We start from the raw sequence: 6000 nt of genomic DNA, 5'->3' as shown, positions 1-6000 counted from the left end.
AAACATAGAGAAGCATTTTCACAAAAGCCTCCTTGTCCGTCATGTGCTCCACCACTGCCCCTTGCATTTCACTGAGTATTCACGAAATATGTGATTTTTTTTTATGTGCTGTGACACATTATGAATGCCATGATGTGTAGACACTGCATTTATGGTGGCTTCGTCACGTACTGCTGTTATGAATTTTAAGGAGGATGGAAAAGCTGATGGCCTAGATTCTCTGTTACAAGATGACCACCTCAAAGGGGATGTTACCAGAGCCTGTTTGTTTTTATTTTAAGGGCAGTATTGAAATTACGATCAAAGACGAATGCACATTTCTAGTATGTCTAGTATAGACAGCTTGGGCGATGCACTACTTGGCATCCTGCTCGTGTGAGAGCTTATAAATATTTTTGTTATGAACTTAATGTATGTCACTCATAGTTCTCAACCGTCGCCCTCCAAAACGAGGAACACCGAACGCTACCTTTCCAAATGTAGAGCGCTCACTAACAGCTTCCAATGAAGCTCACAGGATGGATAACATGTTTACTTGTTTTTTTTTTATAAATTAGTATGATTCAGTTCAAGTTACCGTGGAGATCAGTTAAAATTGCTAACACCCGTGTTGAACTTCGAGGAACATGAATGTTTTAAGACCCCAAACGAGGAACATTCCCCGTAATGAAGTACACTTGAAAGGTATTATTATTACTAGTTACTAATTTTTCATGTTGGGCTACAGCAGCCTCGGCCACTCTTTAGGGCTCCTAGGATTGCTCATCTCCAATAATATTCCAAGTTTTGGAGATGAGCAGTTCAAGTACTACGTAGATACTATTTATCAATTTGCTCAAACCCCATCAGATATACTTATGTGAAATGCTTCATCTTTAAGTCCAGCAACAACGCAGTGACACACCAGATCAGCGACGTATACTTTTGTACGCCCTAAAACAACCCTTCCGCATCTTAGCCATGAAATGACAGTTTATTTGTCACGTGAACAAGTTTTTTCCGCGATAGTAGACGATCGATCATTTCCGAAATTCAGGTTGTTTAATTTTTTCTGATCCGGAAGAAGTTTTCTGCGATTTACTTCGTAAGTTTCACTTCCGGTGTGAGGAATAACTGGGACAAGGGAGGTACAGCGGTGGCAGGCCTTGGAGCGGGAGAGGCTGGGGGAATAATGTGAATTTGCCGATTCCTTTTAGGTAAAGAACTGTATTTGGTGTACCCTAGTTTATGAGATGTTGCTTCCTATTCGAGTTGTATCAATGTGCTGTTTAATAATCACTAATGACTTCGTTTTGTCATTTTAGTGCCGTTGGCTCTGTTGGATTTTTATCCTCGATCATTTTATGACCCTGGAGTTAGTGAATATTGAGATTGAAGTGTATTATTCAATCATTATACATCAGTATGCTCGTTTATTTGCATAATGTGTTTCTGAATTGAGGGGAATGGATATATACATGCATTGATTTGCTATTGTATGTTTTTGAGCAAGCAAGTATTTGAAAACGAGTGACAGATCTTGAAATCTGACAGCAGTTTGCTTCCATTTCAGACAGAATTTCCTTTTGAACAATTTGTCTGCATTTCTAATATGTATTTTTAAATACTGAAATTTAGGCTGGCTTGTCATGTTCTAGTGTTATTAAAACAACTTGCTTGACAAGTGAAATAGTTTTGACAGATAGTGAAATTTGAAAAACAGTTTGACTTTGTTTAGCTACAGAACATTATTATTATTTAACAACATGTAGAACGTAAAATGAAACATGTTCTCATTGATCGTGTAAGACTAAGGAATTGTTTAAGTGCGGTGTAGTTTGAGTGGATCAGCACACTAACAACGTACAGGAGCAATTAAGTTTGTTGTGTGGATGGTGAGTACAATGAGCATCTGTTTCATGTAGTTCGAAAAAAATATGTTGCTGCTGCCTACTAACTTCAAAACTGGATAAATAATACATTGGAACTGCAAGATTTTTGTGCTTAATGCCTCTGCATCTTCATCTGTGACGAGGGGAGTAAGCATTTGAAGTGCAGCAGATAGTTTGCATTTTTCAGTCTGTGTCACTTTTTTTTTTTTTTTTGTTTAGCAGAGTATTAGTAATACGTTGCCACTGTCATAAAACTAGTGTTGAGCAAACTCTGTGCAGTTCATAGATAGCCAGTGTAATTGAAACTGGTGAGTTGATGGCGCTGGCTTCGGTTGTTTGCAGGTTTGCATACTTTTCTGGTGGTGTGAATGATAACTGAGATGGAGCAGCTGGTCCTGTTTTGCCTTATTTATTTAGTTTGGATAAAATGCTGCATTACCAAACACTACAGTGTACTGCTGACGCTGGACTTGACTTGCACATCTAACTGATTTTTTACAGGGTTGATTGCCTGTGCCCAAAAGAGCTATATATCTGTTCCTAGTTAACTGCTACTTGTGCATCTTTATCAGTGCTTGATGTTCTGACCTTTTTGCCTTAACTTGAACCTTTTATTATGATAATGGTGTTCCTTGGTGCAGATGTGTACCTTGGCCATTATGTGGAGTACATAACTTCTTACTGTAGATGAAAATGACCAGTACGTGAATAGGGAGGAGCAATACAAACATTATGTAAAATGCTAAATGTGTGCACTAATGGGTAGAAATGCATAGAGTAAGACAGAAGTTGTCTTGACAAAAAATAAATTTTCGTTACAAAACAAGATGCAGTTGTTTATACTTTTATGAAGTAGACATATTGAGCTGTGTTTGAGTATGGTTTGTGGTGAGGGATGGAAGGAAGGTTAACTGTTACAGCATGCAGAAAAAGGAATGAATGTCATTAGTTGGAGGTGGGTGTAAAATTGGACTCGGAGATGTATTTGAAGTGTTGACTGAAAAATGGGAAATGTAAAATACCATGACAGAAAAAAACGTGAGTTACTTGAATTGAGGAAAAAGGTGTTTTGAGATGTAAAAGGGGTGACGGAACTTAATCAAAGTAGTAAGATTGAAGTAGAGGAGCAATTAAAGGGAAGTAAGAAGGGGACTTGGTAGAAAAGAATCCTGGCATTTTTTTCTAACATGCAGATATTACTCTTACAGCAGTTTCACTTAAAATTTATCAGTTAGAATGAATTCATATTAATGTTCGCCTAGATGGTTTTAAGATATGGTATGCTTGACTGACTTGTGATTAAGTGATGAACTATTTTCGACAAAATCAAAACACACAAACTGTAGCAATTAAGTCCTTTGTTGTGGGGAATCGGTCTCCATGCTGGAGGGTTCAGTTTTTAACTTTTGAGAAAACGTTCTGCCACTTAATTGCTTCTTAGTATAGTGTGTTATGACTATTTTTCGAAACTTGAGTACAAATCTACCTTGAATTGGGTTTTAGAGCATGCATTTCCCATCAGGGTTTAGAATTTTGTTATTCAGTAACATTACAGTTGTCTTTATTAAGTGGTGTATTCTCAGTTTTTATATGAGGTAGCAATTCATTTGAATCAAGGAATATCCTGTCTGTTTTTAGTATTGTTCCTTAATCTTGTTTGTTTGAAATGTCTTTAGCTCAAGAGGAAGCCCTCCTAAAGGTGGGTCAAGAAAGATGAGAGATTCATAAAGTAGACTGCAGGAAGTTTATGTAGAAGCAGTAGGGGTGTTAGATGGGTTTGTTTAGAAGTGGAGATGCATCGTGTAGTAAACAGGGTGGAGGAAATGTGTGTGACATCTGGGTGTACTAGGTTGGTCTGTTCCCTAAACTGTGAATAAAGAAACTTTTTAATCCTATATGCTAGAGACACTGGCAACTCTCTTCATTGTCGAAGTTCAGCAAGTTGGGTAATGAGATGGCTGTTGCTTGAATATCCAAGGTTATGTGAAATTTGCCTTGCATTTCTTTTTTGGAGGAGGAGACCTTTTATCCAAGGTTATGTGAAATTTGCCTTGCATTTCTTTTTTGGAGGAGGAGACCTTTTTCCAGTGTTGATGTTAGTGAAAAGCAGCTTTTGAAATGTTATACAATTTATGTGGCTGAGTCTGTTTATTGGGAAAACAGAACCTGAAGCTGAAAAGATAGACTCTGTATTACAAAATTTTGAAATACAGATTTCAAAAAATATAAACTATAGCAAGAGAAACTTGGTAAGATTTTTTTATTGTAATATATATATTTTTTAAAGTTATTTCTGATTATACTGTGGTAGAATCCCCAAAGGAATAAACGCTGTCCATGAAAGCATGACACAGACCAGTAGCTAGCTGCGGTCTAAAACTCATTACCAAGAAAAGCTTGATAGAATCCTTTGGGAAGACTGTTATTGTTGGAAACTGCAACATTTTGATAATACACCCTTAAGAGTAGTCCTGGTGGCAAGGGATTTGGGAATGAATGTAGACCGTAACTTGGCCTTTGACTGTTGTGTGCCTGTATAATATTGACTGTTGTGTGCCTGTTAATAGTAAGAAAATTAATCTATGTTGTACATCTTATAAGTAAGGGCATGACATGTAGGTCCAAGGATGTCTTTGTTCTGCTACTCTTTGCCCTCATCAGTCCAGTCATAGCCCCTTTTGGTATGTTCTTGGCCAGGCACAGGCATGTGCAACACATAGTGCATACACTGGGATTCTCACAAAAGGAATACAGAGTGAACATGTTCTACTTGAGCTGCCTCAAAGCTCTGCCCTTTTATTTGGTCTTCTACAGACTTCTGAGAGACAGTCTGTCTGGCTTACAAAGAATCCTCTGATCCTGCTCTGATGAACCTGTTGCACATCTGCAAAACAAATAGATTAGAATTACCCAATCTAGGGACAGAAACCTCATCTGCAACATGAGTCGGACATGTTGGGAGAACAGATACGTGTCTCTGAGACTATCCCTTTACTGCAACAGGCTTCCCATCATGTCAAGCAGAGTTCTTGTCTAACCCAATTAAAGCATAATCTGGACCTATGGATAGGGAATTGGAAGTTTATCCCTGGTGTAGCACTTCAGTCTGTAAATGCCTAACAGCCCATGCCCAAGCCTATATGTACCCCGTAAAATAACATTAGTGTAGAGTAGAGGCTCTCCTCAGTATGGAGAACATCGATATCTGTGCAGTGACAGAAACCTGGTTCAAGGCTCCAGAGAGCACCCCAGCACTACCAGGTTATACCTCATATCATGCTTTTCGGCCCCAAAACCTGGACCCAACCACAAAAGGAGGGGGAGTTTCTATATTTATCAAGGATATCCACACCTCCAGGTTAGTAGCATTGCACAAAGTATCGGAGACCGTCCATGTGCAACTGACAGTGGGCAAGACTGCTTTTCAGTTTATAGCATCCTACAGACCACCCTCTCAAAGTCAGGAATCCCACTCGGCTTTCCTGAAAACATTGGAGAACATGAAGATCTCTCCGAACACCATTATGTTGGGCGACTACAACTACCCAAACATAGACTGGGAGCATTACTCAAGCCCCAGCACCTTAGCCCAAAGGTTCCTGGAATTTATAAACTCAAATGCTATGGAACAACTAGTCACCACTCCCACAAGAGGGGAAAACATACTAGACCTGATCATTACCAACATGGGGACTCTATGCTCCATACCAGAAGTATATCCCTCATTGGTAAGATCAGACCATAAATTAATTTCACTGGATATCCACACCCCGACCCCACCTCCAGCCCAGAAAACCACAGTGAAAAACTTCTCAAAACCGAAGTGGAATCCTTCAAGGCCCCAGGGCCAGTGGAAACTACGTCTCAAACTGCAGAATCCTATATAAACACATTCTATGGACATTTCCAGGAATGCATGGATCATGCTATCCCAAACAAAATCAAGACCCAATCATCCAAAGGCAGGCGTCCAGTCTGGTGGACCTCAGCCATAAATAAACTGTACAACAGAAGGAGGAAGCTACTACATGATAGAGCAAAATCCCTAAAAGGGAAGGCATCTCTGATCAGTACTAGCAAAAAATTACGATCCCTCATAAAATCCTCCATGGCCAGCTTCGAGAGAAAA

General features: G+C 39.2%; 1 protein-coding gene across 1 annotated transcript in view; it reads left to right on the top strand.

Annotated features, from left to right (window-relative positions):
- Positions 1–1024: 1024 nt before the first annotated feature.
- The window catches only part of ZBTB34 (zinc finger and BTB domain containing 34), a 343310-nt gene continuing 338334 nt past the window's right edge, over positions 1025–6000 (top strand). The window contains exon 1 of the mRNA XM_044058562.1: positions 1025–1196. The gene's annotated coding sequence lies outside the window, so the exon portion shown is untranslated. The remainder of the gene's footprint in view (positions 1197–6000) is intronic.

The sequence above is a fragment of the Protopterus annectens genome, chromosome 16.part0 (assembly GCF_019279795.1).
Source record: "Protopterus annectens isolate FY-2018-M chromosome 16.part0, PAN1.0, whole genome shotgun sequence".
Taxonomy (NCBI): domain Eukaryota; kingdom Metazoa; phylum Chordata; order Ceratodontiformes; family Protopteridae; genus Protopterus; species Protopterus annectens.
This window is presented reverse-complemented; position numbering and strand designations above follow the sequence as displayed.